The 22,743-nt window shown below is 37.6% G+C and overlaps 1 protein-coding gene across 2 annotated transcripts in view; it reads right to left on the bottom strand.

Moving 5' to 3' along the window:
* The window catches only part of LOC115628047 (glycine-rich cell wall structural protein), a 123,461-nt gene that overhangs the window by 97,803 nt on the left and 2,915 nt on the right, over nt 1-22,743 (bottom strand). The gene's annotated exons all lie outside the window — the stretch shown is intronic.

The following is a 22,743-nucleotide window of genomic DNA, read 5'->3' as shown; positions in this document are numbered from 1 at the left end:
CGGCATCGGCAGCGACTGAGGCAGCAGCCGTTGCAGCGGCACTAAAAAAATATATAAAGGAACTTCAACACGTTGCCCCACACATGTGCATATATGTTTACATGCACATACAGTTCTGCATGTGTGTGTGCGTGTGTGTGTGTGTGTAGAAACGCGCGCGCGAACCAAGCGCATGTTAAAAGGAAACGGAAAGAGTTGTACACGTTGCGGGAGCGCGGCAATGGCAGACGACGAAGCAGAAGTAGAAGAAGAAACAGCGACACCAACAGCAGTTGCTGACGCCAGCGCACAGTGGTACAAAAAATAGTTCGTAGACAACATTTGTTTTAAGCTCTACAACCCGACTGCCATTACCTTAGGACCACGCAATCGAAATAAATTCGAAAAACAAAATTCAGTGATGTAATGATGAGTTTATAAAGAATGTTTAATCAGATACCAACCATGGGAGTAAGAATATCAAGTGGTACAAAAAATTAACTGAAACGTCAACAATCTGCAGTGAGCCAAGTGAATTTCCTCTATCAATAGTATTTAATGTTAATAGTGGTTCAGTAATCCGATGAGATCTTGTCAGTTTATTATTTATTTACAAAAAAACATATATTGCTCCTGTTAAGTAATAAGTACAAGTAATAAGAATTAACTTCATTTTTCTTGCATACAAACACTAAACAAACGACATTTTATGGTAAAATTCAAACTCATATCCTCCTATCCGGGAACCCGTCTGTGGCATTCATTTCTACACCTTAATAGCTATACAACATGCCAGTTTTCATGCGGAAAAAAGCTATAATTGAATTGAATTCAAAAATGTAATTAAGTTTTTCGATCGCACATAATACTAGAACAATTTCCGAATTGTTCACTTTCCTTAAATGTAATGTACAGACATTTTATGGTTTCATCGTTTTATTTGAATTTTTTTGTGAAATAATGAAACGGAAACTACTGTTCTACTTCCCCCAAAGCCGGTCTCGTTGCCAGTGCCGTTGTCATTATTATTTGCGCTCGTTTAGAGCTTGAGCTGTAAGTGCATGGTAATGTTTTAAAAACGCGACACAGACGCTCCAGACGCGATAAGGGCAACAATAGTGCGCGTCATATCAATTTTCAATTTCCAACAGCTTTTCACTGCACTTCCCACTTCCCCACCCCCACTATCCACTGCACCATAGCACACCCCTACCCTTATTTATATTTGCCCAACAACGTGCATCATTTGCCGTCTGGGTGTTCTGTCAAATGTCATCGGACTATTAGAAAATTTGAAATCAACATTACCAGAGGCAAAGACTTTACAACATTTTAGGTGCAAGGACACACACAGACATACACAGACAAAAGAGCGACATGTACGCATGTAGTGTCCATTAAAGGACTAGAGTAGACTAGATGCTGGCAGTGTCCTGCATAAGTTTTGTATTGTCAACTCATTTGTTTTCGTTTGTCCCCATTTTCGAGCTTGATTTATGTCCAAAATATTTTAATTTTATTGGCATGCATTTGAAGTGCATGCACAGCTCTGGGTCGAGCGATGTGATGTGGCGCTAAGTGGTGCTGAGGGGCATCGATTTGCAGGTGCGCCTGTGTGTATGCAACGAAATGTTGGCTAACCCAGATATTCCTGCACCGATGCCATGACCCAGGCCCATGCGTGACTACACACACACGCGCAACCACACACACACACACACACACAAGCACATGCATAAATATGTGGTGAGTATGCCAGTGTGTGTGTGTGTGTGTATTTGTATTTTGGTAACTGCATTGTTATGAAATCTCAACAAAACTTGCGCAAAATTTTGCTTTCGTCCACTCTTGGCATCCACTCTCAATTCCCACTACCCATTACATATCCGATACAATTTCCCACGCCCACCCACCACCCGCCAAGCACATTGTTACATATTTTCTGAATGTTAACAATGTGTTATCAAAAAACTACTGTTATTTGCAATCAAAGCTGCACTCTGATATTTCATTGCTATTCATTAGGTGCGATGCACAGCTCAGGCGTAAGTCCTACAGATATTTTTACAATTATGCAGAATGTACAATGCTTATGTATTAATGGGCGTGCTTCCTTGTGTGTGTGCGCGCGTGTGTGTGTGTGTGTGTGTGTTTGTAAGTCTAGACAGCCTGCTGTTTGCTCACACAAACACACAATGTTGTGTTTCATAGAATACTTGAAGTGGCTGTATTATTATCCATCAACATTAATTGGAAGCCTTTGCAATAAACTCTGGGTTGGGAGTTTATTTCGTTACATCATTTCAAATTTAGAGATAAGCACTAGTATATTACTTTATTTCTTCCATTTCAAATAAAAATGCACAACATAGTGGCATATAAATTGTTATTATCTGAGCCTAGAAATGACGTCAATCTGCTGTCTGTTCGATATACAAATATTTATCATTTAAAATGAATACAGCACAACTAATTCAAGTTAACAAAAATACAGAGTTTCAAAAAAATAAATAAAAAAAAAACAAATTAAAATAATAATAAATGGTAATAATCAAAAGAATTTTATTAAAAAGAAATGCAACTTTATCATGGCTTTATAGTATATGATCTGAGCGATAATCTGTTATTCTCACGATCTATTTATAGCAAAACTATCCAAATGACTGCATTCCTAAAGAGTTTATATTTTAAATACATATGTAATTCGTGAAACTGATTAAATAAATGCTGCTCATTCGCACATGAAATGAAATGAATAAACAGCCAATAGTGATCTGCAGCCCAAAAGTATGCAATGGAAATCAAATGGACACCCATCGAAGAGTATTATTGATGGTAGGAAAGAAGGAGTCATTGACATTATAAATATACAATATACTTGTATAAATGTGCTAAGCTTAAATGCTGCTGCTGTTTCATACATACATATGCACATTTCCCTTACCTTGTATGCGTCCCAAATTTCTTGCTTAAACAGCACACAAAAGGCTTTTGTCCTTTCTCGTCAGGCACTCAATCAATTAACACGCACATGCGTATACCTTTTTCTTAAATGGCTGTGTGTGAGTGTGTGTGGGTGTTAATCAAATTAATTAGACGCTACGCGCATTGTCAGCATCAAAAGCAACGACAACAAGAACAATGACAGTGGCCTGCTCTTCAATTAATCAAATCAAGTCGCAAACACTTTAAAAAGAGCTTAAGGATTGGCTCAGGCTTTGATAGATAGGGCAGGGCCAAAATGACGTTGGCTCATTAGCACGAAGGTAAGCACACACTCACACACTCACACACACACACACACACATACATAGATGTGTTTGCTGCCAGTTGACACACATTTATAATGCCAGACCAGCCTTTCGCTCTCACTCACACATACTCGGCTGTGGCTGTGGCTGTGGCTGTGTCTGTGTTGGTACGTCTAATTAACCCACTAATGTCATTTGTGGCAGAGACGCTAATTAAGCTAAAAAACGAAATGCATAAAAAAGCAGAAGGAGCTGCAAAAAGACAACAACAACAACAGCTACAAAAATATGGCACTGCCTGCGGAAAAGGTCAAAGCATAAATCAGAGAACGCGGGCGGCGCTCCAAACTGCATTTTGCAAACCTATCTATGTATTGTGTGTGTCTGTTAGTGTGTGTGTGCCGAAAAGCTTGCCACACAATTGCATCATGGCCCACTTTTTGAGCGTGGCAAGCCAGTAAAAACAAAAACCGAAAACAAAAAAAAAAATTAAAAATAAAAAAATTGAAAAGAAGTGCACAATAAATTTAGGCAACAACAACAAAAGCAACAGCAGCAGCATCAGAAGCAGCAACAGCAACAGCAGTTTCACTATTTAGGGCAACTAAATCTAACCTCATATTAGTCAAGCAGCGGCAACGGCAGCCAACGGGCTGCTGTCTTTGACTGGCCCTGGCCTGGGCTCGGGCTTGGGCCTGGGCCTGGGCCTGGTCCTAGGCTTGGGCCCATTGCTGAGCATCGGAGCATCGGAGTTTTGCACGCCGCCATGTGACACAATTCTCAACTTGATGCCCGCAACTACACACAATACACTACTTTTTTAGAGAGTGGAGAGCGACGAGTAAGAGCGCAAATAAAATTAAAAACAGCAGTAACTGCAACACTAACAACAGCAACAAATACATTGTAAATATTTACAGCTATAATTGCCTAACTGAAACAGCTGCTCAAGAGCTCGCTCTCGCTGTCTTCATAGCGGCAATTCTATTTCCGCACACAGACTTCTCAAATATGGCAACGGACGATGGCAGTCGTGCGTGTTTAATGTGTTGAAAAACAAGAAAAAGTGCACAATTCTTTGTTCTCATTATTTCTTTATGTCGCGGTACAGTATTGAGTGCAAGAGCTGGGAGCTGCTATAATACTTTCTAAGATAATAGCGCGATAGGAACTAATTCTGGGAAAATGGTGAAACATGGTGAGTTGCTGGCTTAGTTTTTAATCTTCCTTCAAATTGTGCTTAGATTTCTGGAACTAATCAGTACTAAAACAAGAAAGGAATGCTAAAGTCGAGCGGGCTCAATTCTTAAATAACCTGTACCCACCTCACAAAAAAACCAGATTAATAAAAAAAATGTGAATAATTTAATTAATTAATTTCATCAAATATATAACATGCAACATTAGTGTTTATATTTCCTGAAAATATTCTGTATTCAAAGCTGCTGTTTCCTAATCTGCAGGTTAATTTTAAACAAATTAAATTGATGGACTGTCCATAAATTGTGATTCTACACAAAAATGGGGAAAAAGAAAGCATATTTCCTAAATTGGTGCAAATTATTAAAATCTAATTGTTATTATATTGCACAAGATGTCTAACGATTCTGTTTCCTACATTGAAAAAAAAGCGATGCTACTATTCCTTAGCTCCACTTAGGCGATTTGTACTGTACAAAGAGATTGCGCCTATTTTAGCTGGCACTGATGGGTGCAGCACAGAGGAGCTGTGTAGTGTGTGTGTTTGGAGCGGTGGGGCTGCGGCGTGGAAGGGGCAGCAACTTGTCTTGCCACTTGGAGGCTCGTTGTTGGACGCCGCTCGTCTGAATCTCCGCCTCCGTCTCCGCCATCGTCCTCGATGTCTCTGGTCCGTCCCAGTGTCCAACACTTTGGCGACCTCTGCTGCTGGCGTTGCCATTTTGTCATTGTTCCTATTTTGCACTTTTGTTTTATATGCAACAACAACAAAAACAACAACAATAACAACTACTACAGGCAACATTATAAAGCGCAACAACAAAACGCTGCAAGACGCAAAAGTTGTGCGGCGCACTTTTTTGTTTTTGTATAATTTGAAGGCAGTCGGCGTGTTTTCTGGTTCGGTTCGGCTTAGTTCGTTTCAGTTCGCATTTTTTTGTTATTCACTTTTTTGTGTTTTTGAATGTGGAGGGCCCATTGAGGCAAAGGAGCTTCTCTGTTTTGTTCACTTTTACATATTATTTTCGTTTGCTTGGTTTCCCTTTTTTGTCTTTTTGTAGTCACAGCTTTGACTTCATTTTCAGTTTAGTGCAGTTGCCATGTATTTGTTGGCATCTCTGTCAAGGACATCAGAGTTGTCATGCCATTTATGTCAAAGTGTTTGTGCCTCAGCCTATGCATTAATTTTTGTTATTCTTTTTTGTGCTGCAAATTGGTTTTGTGGTTGTTGGTACGAGAGGAAAAAGGCCATTGTGGTTTAAAAGGAATTTTCAAAATGTACAAATAAAATGGAGGGCCCCTTCCCCCCAGAGAAGAGAACAGTATGGTGGATAGGGGGTCTGTCGGCGCATATGCAATGCCGGCAGTCGGAAGTTGTGCAAAATTTAAAGCGGAAGTCAATTGTCAGGCGAGCAGCGGCGGAAGCAGCAGCTGATGCTGCAGCATTGGTCGTCATTTTGGCCATAACGACGTCACACACAGTCAGAAGTGTTGGCGCGCGCACACGCACAGATAAATACACACACACACACACACCCGTACATATAGGTATATGTATAAATACATAGATAGATGCGTTTATGTACAAAAGTTGTTCATTTTTATGTTCGTTGTTGTGCGAGCTGTTGTCGCTTTTTGGTTTTGGTTTCCGTTTTTATTTCGTTACCCCCCCCCCCCCCCCCCCCCCCCAGCACTATCCCTTTATTGAGTTATTGGCGCATTCGTTTGCCATACGCCGTGCCGTCCGCATTCAAGATTTATGAATGCCATGTGTCATGCGCTAAAAATGAAAAGCCAACCAAATTGTTTAAAAGTCGCGAAAACCCTACACCCTACACCGCAAACACATTTCAGATCAGCCCTAGCATTCTCTATATATTTTATAAAGAACTAACAAAGCAAGAATATCATTGCCACAGCGTTTACTGTTTGCAGTCGATTGGTTATTTTGTAAAATGATAAGCTTTTTAGATGAAAATAATACGATGCCAGCACCAATAATTCTTTGATATATGTATATAGAAGGAGAAATGTGGAAAGTACATTAGCTCTGACTAATAAATCCTTCACCTCAAACCAGATTCCCCAGTGTTTTTAAAACATTGCATTGAACTTCAAGATCTGCAGAGTTCACATAAGTCTTCTAAGATATCTATTTAATTCAAAACGATAAAAACTGTAAGTCTCTTTTGGATTGGAGATTTTTCTAACCGTTTGACTGTAAAGCTACAATATTCCAATTCAAACTTTCGTAGACAGTTTCCAGAAGAATTTAGTAGTTGGGGTTTTTCAACAGACCCGAAAGCTTCATTTAAAAGCAACAAGTATCAAAATAGTTGAAAGGAACTTCCTCACGCCTTTTCTTATTTTTTCTTTGCACATAACAATATTGAGCGATACTTTAAATTACATTCGTCAGCTAATAAGCGCAACATGCTTATATTATTTCACTATATCTCTGGCAATATATGACGTCAATTGTATTGTGGAGAAGCTAATTAAAAATCGCAATAATGTCGTGCACATTATGGCGAAATGTTGCACATCTGATCTATACATTTGAATAGTTTGGTTAATTACTGATTTCCAAAATTCCTATACGGTCCAGCGCAACCGGTAAGTCATTCATAATGGACAACAACAACAGATTCTAAAAGAGCTCGGTTCTGGCCAGTGGCCCCTGAATGCGAACATTGTCCAAAGAGATCTGCACAGATAGACAACAATTTATATGCACGAAAGAGCCGGCAAAAACAACACAAATAGCAACAAAAACCAACAACAAATGGCTTCATTAAATATGAATTATTTGCAGGTAATTAAATAGACATTAAATTATATTCTTTGTTATTTTGGGGTGTTGCTTTTTTCTTTGTCTCTTCATACCTACACACACACACACACACACACACACACACACACACACACATAGTATATAAACATGCACATACAAATATGAATTGTAAATGTTGTAGATTTTCCAACTAACGACGATGACGATGATTGAGTGTATGGTACAAAAATTATCTATGTACATATGTATGTGTGTGTGTGTGTCGAAATTATATGCAAATGTGCCTGACAGGGAATGCATGTGTGTGTGTGTTTTGCGACAGAGAGTACCGTTGACAAATGAGTTTGACGGCAAGAAATGCAAACGCAGTCAAAATTTATTTCAGCGTGTGCGTGTGTGTGTGTGTGTGTATGTGTGGTGGACATCGTGTTAAGCCACAATTGAGCGTAAATTTATATTTAATTATGAATAAATTTTGCAAGCGCATTAAATTTCATATTTTCAGCTCATCAACAGGACGAAGCCATCGTCGACATTAACATCGCTGTTCCAAATGCGCCGCGCAAAAAGGGTCAACAACAACAACGGCAGTGGCTATAATGGACACGCGCGCATACACACACACACATACACTCACACACACACACACACTCACACATTCATACTCTCGAAAGTACCGCGCAGTAAATCAACAGATAAAATAAACGCGTTCTCATACATATATTTCAAATATGTTTGTATGTAAGTATATATATATATATATATATACATACATTTATGTATGTCTATACACCCTGTAGTGCTTAAATTGACAATTTTGTAGCCGAACTAGTCTCTTGACCGGGAACTACTTTGCATGCTGAGCATATTCTTCAAATGAGTCATTCAGGCAATGTTTTTCGACTGCCGACTCCTAAGTGCTTCCTTTGACCAAAACTTTAAAGGCAAAAAAAAAGGTTTATGCTTGTTTTGATAAGAATAAAAGTATAATGTTCAATCACATTTACTTGGTAAAATATTTTAGGTTTATACAAATTTAGGATTTTGTTCTTTTTTCATGTATGCAACTATTTTATTCGAGAATACCTATGTATAAAATTTAGTTAACAGCTCTTTCTTAGTTTTTTCTGCACTTATTTCTCATTTGCAAATTCAAAAATATTATATACCTCTATATTGAAGAATATACATATTAAAAAATATATATACATACATATACATTTAAAAAACAATAACAGTAAAGTATTCACATATACAGAAATTATGAATTGAAAAAGTCGAAGAAGATAATGATTCCTGGGCAAATCGTCATTGAGTCGGGCATTCAAAGCACAGTTATAACTTTTTATGCAATGATCAGAAATGCAGTTTCCAGAAATGCAGTTGCACTTCCCGCCAATTGGTTCTTTTATAATGGATTTATATTTTATACCGCAGGTAAACATTTGGAGTAGCCTTGTCAGTCAGTAGTTTTGAACTAGATCGTTGCGACAATGCGTTCTTATGCAGATATGTGTTCAGAATGTACGTACGTATGTATGTAGACATGTGGAATATACACATAAGTATATATTTATGCACATACTTCTACATATATGTATGTACTCGAACATTTATGGACAGTCAGTCAGCCTCGAACAGTTCACAATTCGGTGAAAGGGAATGTGAATGCGAATGGGAATGCAGTGTAAATTTATTTATGACGCCATCCAGCAGCAACAACAGCAACAGCAACAACAGCAGCAGTAACGACAACAACAAGGCAATAACAAGGAAAACAATAAACGACATTGATGTACTGGATTGGGGCTTTTGGGAGAGCGCGTTAAGTGACGTCGAGTGATGCCCGCTGTACTATGTTTTGGGCTCGAATCGGGAAAGGGGGTTTGGGGCTTGCGTATAGCATATACACGCATACATATATCATTTTTGGGCCCTTAGAACACCCCCCCCCCCCCCTTCCACCACCCAAACCCACACACACTCACACACACAATCATTCGCAAATCGCCGACATCGGCATTCACATCAGTGGCGCATTTAAACATTTAATTGCACATCAAATGAACTTTAATTTAGTTTTAATTGCTAAACAGGTTTTTGATTTATGATCTGACACAACAAACAGGAATTATTATGATTAGTGTGTGTACAAGTATAGAAAGCTGAAATTCAAGCTCAAATTAAAATATAAAAAAAATAGATTTTTCAAATATTGTCTCGACGCTTTATTTTCAATTTAATTGGTAAACTGCCTTATTAGGGCAGGATTGGGAGTATTTTTAATGGACTCTAGAACATATGAGAACAGCATTTTACCTCAAAGCTATAAGGTTCAGAGTCCATAAAAGAACACCACATAGAAATATAAGTAATATGAGCGTTAAATGTACTTTTTTGAACTTTTAAAAAAATATATTAATTTATCGCATTTCACAAACCTTTTGCAAACATTTATTTAAATGAAATACTAACGTTCAAAAATGCCCTTTTGTCCAGATCGAATCGAGTAATTATTAGGTGGATAATGGAAGATACAGTTGTGCTCTAAATACTTGTAATAGTAGTGATATTTTTCACTACGTTCTACCGTTCGTATTTTTGTGTTTCCTTTCATGTTTAATCCTTTCTTTCTACCTATGTGATCTACAACAAGAACACAATAAAATGTCGCGTTACTTTAGCTTTTTGTGCACTTGTTGTTGTTATTATTTGCATTTTCCACAGCTAGTCCCTATTCCACGCGCTCAAAATAATAGTAGCGCTTGCACAAACATTCCAAAAATATTAAGTATGTCGCTCCTTAAGCCCATGAAAAGTTGCAAATAGTAAATTCTATTATTTTTTAATAGTTTACAATAGTGTATGTCCAAATATATGTACACAATAATATATAATACAATAAGCCAATAGAGATCCCCATATTTCTAGAAAAAGATACAAAAACATGGGACTGTCCCACAATTCTGGCTACAGACATCAGACTTTTCTCATCCTTTTCTTATCCGAATACCTTAGGAATGATTGGTACAACAACGTTTATTTTAGTTGACTATAGCGGGGAAAAGAGGAAGAGTCGGAGTGGCATGACAGTAAGCAGTCAGCAGCGAGGAGTACAGCAGCCCTTAATCGCATCCAACTACCTGCTTGTATTACCAAATTTAATCAAAGTAATCCAATCATACATCATTTATTCCTTGAACATTCTCTGCAGGCCCTGCCTATCTCTGTCACTTTCAAAGCTCATTTCCTTTATGTCGCATTTCCAGCAAAACTTTTACGACTACAAATCCCATATTTAAACAGCGATTACTTTTAAGGCGCGCATTCAACCGACACTAAATGTGTGTGGATGTATGTATACATATGTACATATCTATACTCGTACAAATTATGCATATATACGCTGATTTTTAATGCCCGATAAAAGCCGTTGCGGAACCAAATGCCATGCAACAATAAAGTTTAATATCAACTACAAAAGGCAACAACAAAAAAGCAGAGAAAAAAGGAATAGCGACGCATAATCAGCATCATCAACAACGTCATCATTTGGCGACAATATAGCATCGGCAGACATCATCGTTATGAACATAATTTGTCGCATACCCCCCACCAGGCTTCCCCCCCCCGCCACCCCCCGCCATCATTGCCCCTAACCTGCCAATACTTTCTGCTCCATAGGCGCTAAGCTGCTGAAGTGTAAATGACGTGAAAAGTGGATGACGATGACGATGACGGGCGATGGCGACGGGAGCGGTCTGCGCCTTTTAAAGGCGACACAAACATAAAAATATATACTCTCGCATGTATACATATATAAATATAATTTATATTTTTTCGGGACCCTGGAATGGGTGGTGCCTGTGGATGGTGGTGGAGACGGATACGGAGACGGAGATGGATACGGAGATGGAGGTGCGGGCCTTCGGTTTGAATTCGAGTTCTGTGTGTTGCGTGTTTTACAACAAAATGTTTGTGCGTTGCATGCCTGACAAATTGTGCATGAAAAAAATGTTTATACACAAATACATATCTATATATGTATATATATAGATTTATTTATTGTCGCGATTAACAATGAAGCACGCGACAGAATTTAGAACTCAGAGCAGTGGATGGCAAAGTTGGAGGCCAAGAAAGCGGCAAATTATGAACACTTAAGAACTTTTCGCCTAAATAATAAAAAACAAAAACGAGAATGTTGAACGCATCGTAACTTTGATCGTCAAAGTGTTTTGTGCACCCCAGTGCCTCCCCAACCCCCCACAACCCTACTCCCTGCTCGCTGCTCGCTGCTCCCTCCCTTCCAAAGCACTGAGTAGGGTAAAATGTTAGTCCGTAATTTTCATAAATCATTGCCGGGCCGGGCCATTCAATTGGATTTTTTCCTGTCGGCCCGACAGCTGTTCGGCTTTGCACGTTTTCTTTTGTAATTAAATCATAAATTTTGAGCCTCAATGGTGAATAATTTCATTTAAAGGCCTCGCCAGAGACGACAATTAAGCCCCAATGTGCCGATAGAGGGCACGGGAAGGTGAATAAAGGACTTTACATATTATAGAGGCTGTCATTGTTGCCCATGATTAGTGGCCATGACTATGCCAGCTGATTGCAACGCGTTAATAATGCATGTTTAAGTTTTCAATTGCAGCTCAATACATTGAACGCTACAGTTTTGTTATACATATCTCTTCATATTTCTGTATGTTTGTCATCATTTATTAAGAATATAGAAAACCTGACTTCAATCCAATATGAAATGTGAAACTACTAACTTCTATTCTAAGGAGTATTCAAAAATAATTCAGACCAGCTGACAAGATTTGGAAATATTTTCAACAGAGGCTGAGAAAAGCTTCAGCTTGAGTTTTAGAACCAAAACCAATTTCTACCACAAGTAATTCGAATTTCCATGAACAAGAGCAATTTTCTTGGAAATATTTCCAATTGAAAGGCAATAATATGTATACAACAATGTAATACAATAACTTTTTTGTAGAACATAAAACGCAAGAAAGCAATATTAATTTAAGCTCAAAAATTATTTTGTGAACGAAAAATAAACTTCCTGAAGAACTAAAAACGAAATATAGTTTTATTTGGAAGAACTTCACATTTCCTTTCAGTTCTATATTGAATTTTTGCTTAGACATTTAATTAGTCGCAACCTACTTTCTTTGTCCGTTCGTCAGCAGCCAAAAGAAGACTAAGACCTTACAGATTTCGTCCTTAGCCGGAGACATCTGCCGGGAAGTTCTCACCCTTGCCAGCTCATCCGTAAAGCAGTGCCTCTTAATTGTTTGGATGTCCCGGTAATATCAGAGCTTACCAATAATTACATATTAATGATAAATTACGATTTTAATTTTTTTATACATAAAGAAATTTGCGATCACTTTAACTTTTGTCGCAACTTATAGATCAAGCCATACTCGTACTCGTATACTAGTCCAATTTAATGTAAGTACATATACATATACTATATATTGAATATATTACGTTCGGAGCTGCATATGCTGTTCAAAGAACATGGCTCCCTTTTCTGCTACTTGCATTCACAAAAGGCTGACTGAATGGCCAGTTACTTGAATTGAGCAAACCAAATTGAATGAGCGATGCGACTGGGTACGGATAATGCTGCTACCTTGGGCTATTCTTCACACCCTTTCCATACCCTATCTCAGTGCTGTTCCAAAGGCAGTCCAGGCCCGGCCGTTGGCATGACGAGTTTTGTCATTGCAACTAAAAGTTGAAAATGTTGCAGTTGCACTTACAATTACAGTTACTGTGCTGTGCTGTGCTGAGCTGCTTCTGCTGCCCTTAGTCCTTTGGATCGCTGACAATTCAATTGGCACATCCGTTTATAAAGTTGGCAGCCAAGAGCATTTCAAGGTTAACTTTTTACCTTCTACAGTCGACTTCCATGGCGCTCTGACTAACTGACTAACTGACTGGCTGGCTGGCTGGCTGGCTGGCAGAGAATTTTGTCATTGGGCCCCAGATGACTGACATTTCAGGCTGCCATGTCGGCTGTTTCCTGTCAGATTGGTTTGGACTTTCTTTTTTCATTCTCTTCTGCCATATATCTATTCCTCTCGTTTTTATACCCTGTACCCAAAGGGTGAAAAAGTATACTAGGTGTGTGCGAATGTATGGAACAGGCAGAAGAAGGCGTGGCAGACCCCACAAAGTGTATATATTCTTGATCAGGATGACAAGTCGAGTCGATATAGCCATGTCCGTCTGTCCGTCTGTCTGACCGTCCGTCCGTCTGTCTGAATGACCAAACTTGGTATCCAGATTCTCCTAAGTCCGAGAAAGTACGAGTCTGAGTTTTTTTTTATAGGTTTTTAATTCATTTCACTGTAATTACAATTAATTTAAGTAATTTAATTAATTAATTAAATTAATTCAAATTTTTAAACTTTGTTTTCTTAAATTTTCCTTTTTTGTGGAGAGTTTAGGGTATTTTATTGTCGGCCTTGCTCGACTGTAGCGTTCTATCTTGTTTTAAATAATTTGTTTTCTTAAATTTTCCTTTTTTGTGGAGAGTTCAGGGTATTTTATTGTCGGCCTTGCTCGACTGTAGCGTTCTATCTTGTTATTTTTTTTTCTTTTAATTTGGCAGCTCGCACTGTCAATTTCACAGACGCTGAGCGCATCGATGTCGAATTAAATGTGAATTCGAATGCAGGCGATAAAGTTAAGCCAATATTGAAAAACTATACAATATTCATCTCAAATTTTGCACGTTGCTTTCATACGCAATGGCTTTTCCGCATTTTGTTTAATGGGCACTGCACGTGGCTAACCACAAAGTACATGGCATTACACACAGACAGACAGACATGATGGACAGACAAATTTTCATATGTACTTGTATTTCTTACAAATACACAGAGTATGCAAGAAACAATAACAGTGTAAAAAGCCATCAAACAAATTGCTTAATGCCACTTAAATCGCTTTCTACTTACGATGCAAATGAAATGACGGCGACAATCATTTGATGTGCAAAAGTTTTGCAAACAAATAAAATTACAGCGCGCTTTTAAATATTAAATTCGAGTGCTTTTTAAAAATGCATGCCGCTCTGAGCGCTCAATTGAACAACAAATTAACAGAAACTGCAGAAGCAACAACAACTACAACAACATTAAATGCCCGATAACCGGCATTTATTTGACGTTTTTTATGCGCCACTCTCATACTGTCGTATGTACATATGTACATATATATTGCAAACATGCAGAATGCATACTTCCACATACACATACATATGCATATTGTCCTATAAATATGTATGCATGTATATAAAAAATACACACGCATATGTGAAGCTCTTAAAGTTGACGTTTCGAAAAACAAAAATCCCAATCGGCATCATAATTTCTCACCAAACGAATACATAAAGTTATGCTGCTTTTGTTCGTTGATAAGTATACATACTCGTATTTGTGGAATGCAGAGAACCAATAAATAACATCAAGGAGTGCGACAACACGTTTTCTTTATACCCTGTACCCAACGGGTACGGGAGTTAGAGAACATCACGATTTTTGGGGGAGAGGGAGGGTGGAGGGGAATTCCAAAAAACACAAGAATCAAAAAAATAAAGCACATCTTTGTGTAAAATTTGGTGTCTCTAGTTCTTCTATTCTCTGAGATCTAGGTGATCATACGGACGGACTTGCCCTCCATCCCGATCACCCACGCAATTCATGATTTCCCATAACTTTCGTAATTCTTGGAATTTTTGACTCTAATTTGGCAAATACCTCCATTAAGTGATTATGTGTCCGTATACTCGGTTTCATTATGCTAAGCCGATTTATCAGGAAGTTATAGCCATATATCTGGCCAAGCGCTGCCCCCAGCTGTTGTTGTTGTTGCTGCTTTGGTTCAACATTGTGCTGCACAGACACATAGACACAATTCCTATGTCAATATAATTGGTTTGCCAATTTAATTTTCCTTCACTTTATTTTACTAACTCGTATAGTATATGTTTTTGAGAAATCGAAATATTTAAGTAAAAAATTGTGCAAAAAATAAATATGTATTTTGTGTTCTTCGTAAATGTGAAAATATATACATATGTATACATGAGTATGAACACATTCGTGGGCATAAAACGAACTTTAGCTTTTTGATTGTTTTTTGTTGTTGCCATTGTTTGTTTATTGTTGTGATTCCGACAAAAGTCCGCTCAGTCATGACTCGCGGCTTTAGTTACGCCCTTGAGACAGCTGGCAGTAAGTCCGCCACCAGGGACTGAATACAAATTAAAGAATCATAAAGTGAGGCAATCAGGGCATCAGTCAACGTAATGCGGTAAATGCTATTATATACACTAAACGTGTGTATATGATTATCTTTGAGTTTTATTATTAAGCATAGAATGATTGCAATGGACAAAAATATACAGCCCTTTTAACTCTATGTTCATTTATGATGTTTAAAGCGGGGGGCACTAGACAATTCAACCCGCTGGTAAGGAAAAGTCTCAATCAAAGCTCTGATGAGAACATTTAAAGTTAAGCATTTTTTTTTGAGCTGAGCTATATATTCTTGATCAGGATGACAAGGCGAGTCGCCTGCCTGTATGAACGCAAGGTTCACCTTTGTGCTGCATACATACACGCACATCAGCACGCAGAGACACGATTCCGATGTATGTAAATGTATGTTCTTGAAACTGTACATGAACATTTCTCCACTTTTGTATGTATGTATTGAATAATTTGTATTTAATTTCATTAAATAATTTAATTAATTTAAACATTTTTTAAAATTTTTTTCTTTTTGCGGGAGGTACAGGTTATTTAAGAGTTTGTTTCTTGTTAAATATGAATATTAACTCTGAAATGAAATTGATTCGGGTAGGCGTTACCTAGCACGTCCTAATCATATTAACAGCATTCATTCAGTATTCAGCATTCATTTTGTAAAAATCAAAAATGGAAAGTCAATTCAATTTTTTTTATTTAAAAGTTTTTGTAATCAATATGGAGCGAAAAATTGCTTCTTGCCCAGCAGTTTTTTACACTGGAGCAAAAACAGTGTCAAAACCGCCACAATTATTGGGATCGGAACCACCACAGCCGGCAGCGCCGCAAAGAAGGACAGGATCTGGCTAAGTCGCGGTATATACGACGAAAATATACCCTTTTGCATGTTATACAAAAAGCATTTATTTCCCACATTAACAAGTCTCACAAGACACGAGGCAAGTAAAAGACACAGAAGGCTAGTTCAGGAGCAAAACTTCACAAGAACAACGTAAGTATAACCATAACATTTCGTCATTCAACACTTCCTGTTTCCGTTCCTGACAATAAATATAACAAATATTTTTGAATTAAAAATTATAAAATGAATACAAAGACACACTTCTAGCTTCTTTTTATACCCCGTAACCAAAGGGCATAATAGTTTCGTGCGCATATAATATGAACAGGAGAGTTGTTCTCTTGTTTTATATTACAAATATTTATGAAAAATCGATGTTAAGTTTTTCGATACATCGCTGCATCGATGTTTGTCATGGCAATTTTCGTTTCCGATGTAAAACGTCGATGTTCATTTCAGATTTACATCACTACTCACGAATTTTTCCCGTAAACGTAATAATACAAATATTATCGTATTCTCGTCTTCGATATTACATTCTCTTCCAAAAAACTAAATCATTCCATTTTCGTGCGAAATTGTCTCTTTTGAAGATCTCTTTTGAGATATAGTTGATCATACGGACGGACAGACAGACAGACATAGATCGACTCATCCTCCTTCTGCCTGTTTCATATTTCAGCTCACCAATCCTAATATATAGGGGGGGGCCACAGAAAACTTCGGTGGTTTCGGCTACAGCTTCGAAAGATTTCATTTTTTCGAACTTCTCCCCCAAGCCAGCTGTCAGCAACAGCTGACTGTCGACGGGTACATTTGACCGACTAATTGTGTTTAAATTTTGCAACGTACTATGTTAAATAGAAAACAAATATGTCAAAACGTTACTCCAAATGTTGAATATTTAGCATTAATAAATTAGTCTAATTAAGAAGGAATAATTTTAAGTGTAAACAAGTGGAGAAGCTAAGGTCGGAAATCAAATAACAAATTTGGTATCTCTTGCTCTTATGGTCTCTGAAATCTAGAATCTTGAAGCGGGTTCCATATTTAGCTCCACTGAAAGTATATAGTATTTACAGGCGTTAAGTAACCTCTTATCGATATTAGCAAAATAAACTATTTGGTATATTTTATCTCTAATCCAAATTAGGTTTTGTACTTTGATATTAAGCTGTGCTAATTGCTGAAGCCTGCATATACATACATATAGTAGATACTTTAATTCACGGCAATGCTGAATGTATACAACAACTAGAGAAACAAATATTTTGTATAACTGATTTATTCTGAGGCTAATCACTTCTTGATACAAATAATATGTTGTGTAACTTGCTCGCTACTTATAAATAGAATAATAATTAATACATGCTTGGGAAATATTATAAATGTTAAGATATGCATTTTTTAATAAAAACTCGAGGGTGTTGTTTATCTGATTAAAAATGCCGTCGCTTTGATTAGTTTTTCTCAATGAATAAATCACAAAAGAGTCTCTTGATTGGCACACAATAAACGTTATATAATACATACTATGTACATATGTATATCCATACATATAGTATATACTATATGGTACGTATTTATTCATTAGCAACTGAAAATTTCACAAGCTGAAACACAAAATCAATTTCAACATGAAGGCAAATTAATGGCAGCATAGGCCGACCGTTCCGTCCTCGTCGTTTATTGAAAGCAAAAAAATATACAAAGCTATGAAAAAAAAGTGGTGGACATATTTTCAACAACACAATAAATTCTTCGAAATTTTCAATGTGCTGCCGCATTTTACGTTCTCCCGAATGCCAAACAAGATTAGGCCTGGGGTCGTTGATAACCTTAGATGGTCAGGGTCAAGTCTGGGAGCGCACGACGGGTTGGAGGGAGGAGGGAGACAAGCGGAGCGGATGCGAGATGCTGTAGAGTACACACTAGGTGAGTGTACAAATATATATAAGTGTGTAGAGTGAGTCTTGTATATAAGTACATAAGTACTTATATACATACTATATGTATGTATGGGATGTGCATATGTTTGTATGAATACAGTCGCTCAATTGTATAGATAAGGCTTTTGTGCTAGAGATACTACACACAAACCTGTGGACTTTGTTTAATTAAACAATAAATGAATGTGAATCGTAGCGAAGAAAATGCAGTTGGAAGTGCTGAAGAAAATTAGCACGTCGAGAAAACTTTCTCAATTGCCGCAAGGTTTGGGAAATCGCTTGAGGACCATGAATAAGATACATTCATACCCCATTCGGCCTAAAAGCCTACATCACCGCATCTATAGTAGACCGATCCGCCACTTGAAGGTGTGAAATACAAACCATACACAACCTACAAAAGAATTGATTACTCGTATACAAATACTATAACTTTCAATAAACTCACTCGGCATTTTAGTATTGCAATTTAGCAACAACAGAACTGACTTCAAAATGTTTTATTTCTTATTAAAGGGAATGAAATTTCTTTACCATCTTAAAAAAAAAGGAAAAATTTTCATTTTTTTTTACAATTTTCCAATGTTAAATTGAAAAATCGTGCAAGGGTCGTGATATAAAAGGGGTAGAGTATATATTTACTAAGTTACTAATGATGGATATTTGACTCTTCATGTACATTCAATATGCATATAATGCATATAATTTGATGACAAACTGCAGTAAAGATATACGAGTACGAGTAGAAACAGAAACAGTTATAATAATCTGGCTCAATGAAGGACACAAACGTTTCGGATTTCTCTAAATTATTTTTGTTAATTATTAAGACACCTATTCCACCGAATGCTAGTGTCCGTCCACAAGAATCTTTCAACTTCCATCGACGAGTATGTACTAACTACAGTTGATCCTCGATAGGTTGAACCTCTATTGACGGAAAACATGTGTGAGTGGTCAAGGGATATATCAGCAAAAAGGAATGTTTGCTATTACATCTAAAGACCAAATGGTACAGAATTTGGCTCTACTTCCGAGCAATCAAAAGGTGTAAATTCGAAAAGGCCCACAATAGAGAACCCAAATATTCTGATAAAGTTTTTAAAAAGCTACATTGTTCAGATATTTCAGAGCCAGACAATATCTAAGTAGGATTTTTTTTTTTAAAATAAATATATTAATGGAAAGGAATCAGATTATTGAATTTTTTCTAATGATTGTCCTAAACTCGGACAGCGATGCAAACTCTAGTTAACTGGTGCAGATTCAATAAAGTAAATAAGAATTTTAAAGTTGATAACAAATTAAGGTCCCACTGTATTTGGATTTGGGAATAAAAGTGTAAGAGCACTCGCTGCTAACTGCAACAACTTCGTTCAGCAGCCGCTGATGCGCTTAACGAATCTAATCCAATTTGCTTTGAGTCACATGGCATTCGTGCCGTGACACGGCAACTTGGGGCGTGTTGAGAAGGGGCTGGGGGATTTGGGAGGATCGGGTGTAACGATGCAAAAATACAAAGAGCTTTTGCTTTTGCTTTTTGTGAACGAGCGCTCAAGTGGCGTGTTAGCAATTGTTTCTATTATTTAATTTGCCTGACTTTTGCTTTGATTTAGTTCTCGGGACATACTAGCTTCATTTGTTTGCTCCTTTCTTGCAGCACAAGATTAATTCTCCAAAAAGAAAGACGGAGCGTGCTTACACAACCTACTGTATAGTAGAAACGAGAAAGGTCGACGAACAAATCCAGATGTTTGTCGCTTAGCTTGCGAATAAACCACAAAAGATTTTCTTAGCCCCCTCTAGGCCACTCACTGATTCACTTTTTCTGTTCATACATGTACGGGTATATATGTACTATATATGTATATGGATATGTATGTGAGTGTATGTATGAGTGTGTCTCTACTACTAAAAAGTCTGATTTAGCCCTGGCGCATTTTGTGCTTACGCTTTGGGACCTTGAAAATATTGCAGGCAGCAAGTTACACATTGTTTTTTCTTCTCGGCGCCGTTGAATTTATTGTTGTTGTTTTGTTGGCCAACCGCAACACAAATGCGCCACAGCAACTTAAGAGACATTTGCCGGTCTATGTATGTATGTAAATGCCCTGCACCCAAAGGGTAGAATGGTTTAGGTCTGTCCGTATGAACGCCTCAACATGAGGTAAGCATGAGAACTGGGATAACCAGCATCAAACTTATTGTGGGTACTGTCTAGATAAATGAAGCACATTAAATGCTCAAAAATGTTGCGCTTTTTAAAGCTATATCTTATACTAAATTGTTTCAAAATGCTTTAATTACTTGTATAATGCGAATCGCATTATATTCTAGTATATTTTTAATTCCTTCTAATTCCATTTATCGAACACATGCTTGGATTGTATGTCCTTCGACCAGCTCGTACCTTACATGGATTACAGGTTATTTTAGAGTCGGCCAAACTGGCACCTGAGGTTGGTCATTTTTTCTTCAAGCATGATTTTGGCAACGCTGCAAACATGCAACATGGTTAGCAATTTTCGACCAGCTGCCCTTCCCACAGCCCAACCCCCTAGCCGCCGCTGTATTCTCCATTCCCTTCCGTCCTGCTCGGCAGCTCCGCCGTGTCCTGTCCAGTCTGTCCTTGCTTTGTTTCTGCGCATTTGGTTTGACAGTCGCAGTCGACCAAAAGTGTCCTTTGTTGTTTCTTTGTTGCTGGTTGCGCTTTGTTCATTTGCTTGGCTATCTACCATCGTTTACCTCTCTCACTATCTCCACAGCCACCCAATCCCTATCTGGCACTATAAATATAGGTATGGCTGTGGGAGTATTTTGTTGCATTTTTGCCGCCTGCATTATTAAAACAATGTCGTTGATGTTCGCTTTTGTGACTCAATCTCGAGCTGCTAACTGAATTGACACCAAGCCAGCAATTTCACCACCATAGACACATATAGTAGTCATATACATATATATATATATACATAAATCTGTACAATACGTATGCATGTAGGTGGCGGTTGAAACAAACATATCTCTGCCCCAAATGCCCGCCGCAATAAATTGAGCCACAATTATCTTGTTGCGCATAACTTTCAATCGCAGTTAATTGTTTGAGAGAGAACTTTCATTTCATTTCACTTCTCATTGGCTCTGGCGTTGGCAACCTCATTGGCTTTGGCATTAGCTTTGGCATTCGACTGCGACTGCGACTTCGACTGCGACTTCGACTTGGTCTTCAACTTCCAGTTCGTTTCATGTTGCTTTCATTGCCAGCAATTTGTAGCCGAGTTTTTATTGCATGTTTGCCATGTCGGGGGCGCGCCAACCCATAAATGAAATTAACTTTTCGAGCTAGACGCACACAATTTGTGGCCAAAGAGTCGCGGTGAGAGGGGGTATGACACGTACTTACACATGTTAAGAGGGAAAGACCTAATATGGCTAATGATGTCAATGTATGGTTGGGTAATGCGCAAACTTCAGCAAAATTATACAGGGGATTTCATCCACTGCCATGAACAATTAATTAGCAATTCAACTTATCTTATGACAAATACAATTGTTTCCAGATCGTTACCAATCTTGAGAAACCTGTCTAACATTAGGTGGAATTTCAATGTCGTTGGCAGAGACTGATTATTACGTTACTGAGTTTTTGAATTTATTTCAAAACACAACAGAGAGATCATAATACGCATGACCGAGGTTATCAAAATACAGCAGCGATTTAGACATAATAAATTATATGAATCTTATTTTAAAGGACACGCTTCTAGTACAAATATGTTTTCGAGTTTCGCACTTTGTGAAGATCTATGTACATTCATAAGCCCATCCGATGCCATTTAAAGAAAAATGGATCTAACAAACAATGAAGATACTATTTACGATCCCAGCATGATTTCAAGCTTGACTGCCAAGTTTCATAATTTATTTCGATATTGAATTCGAGTTTAATCTCATGTTTGAAACTGTTTTTAAAAAAGAGCTTATATACAAAGTCTAGTCACGGCCATTAACATTTAGGGGCGAACTAAGAAAAGGTGACCAAGCAGCAGCAGAATAGAAATATATTGTATATTATGTATTAAGGACTACATTTGAAAAGTAGAATATTCTTATATTTCGTGTATAATTTGTAATTTTCTAGTATCATTGTATCATATTAAATTCTCAGGTGGTAGAAATCATTTCAAAAATGCACCTTAGTATAGCCGAGATGATCAATAAAGGCCACAAAATATAGAACGCTACTCTTGTACATACACCTAGACAGGTATTAAGTTCTCAGCTGGCAGAAACTATTTGTAAAAAATCTAATAAAAGATCATATTACGTCTGGGCGAAGCTATCAAACACATAAGGATGAACATACATATGTCTTATTTAGGAAAGGTACACTCCGAATATCACATTCAGTTCCATGTTAGAGGAAATTGGAGTTCCGACA

This window comes from Scaptodrosophila lebanonensis, unplaced genomic scaffold, assembly GCF_003285725.1.
Source record: "Scaptodrosophila lebanonensis strain 11010-0011.00,11010-0021.00 unplaced genomic scaffold, SlebRS2 tig00000098-arrow-pilon, whole genome shotgun sequence".
Lineage (NCBI taxonomy): Eukaryota > Metazoa > Arthropoda > Insecta > Diptera > Drosophilidae > Scaptodrosophila > Scaptodrosophila lebanonensis.
Note: the sequence above shows the minus strand (reverse complement) of the source record. Positions and strands in the feature narration are given on the sequence as shown.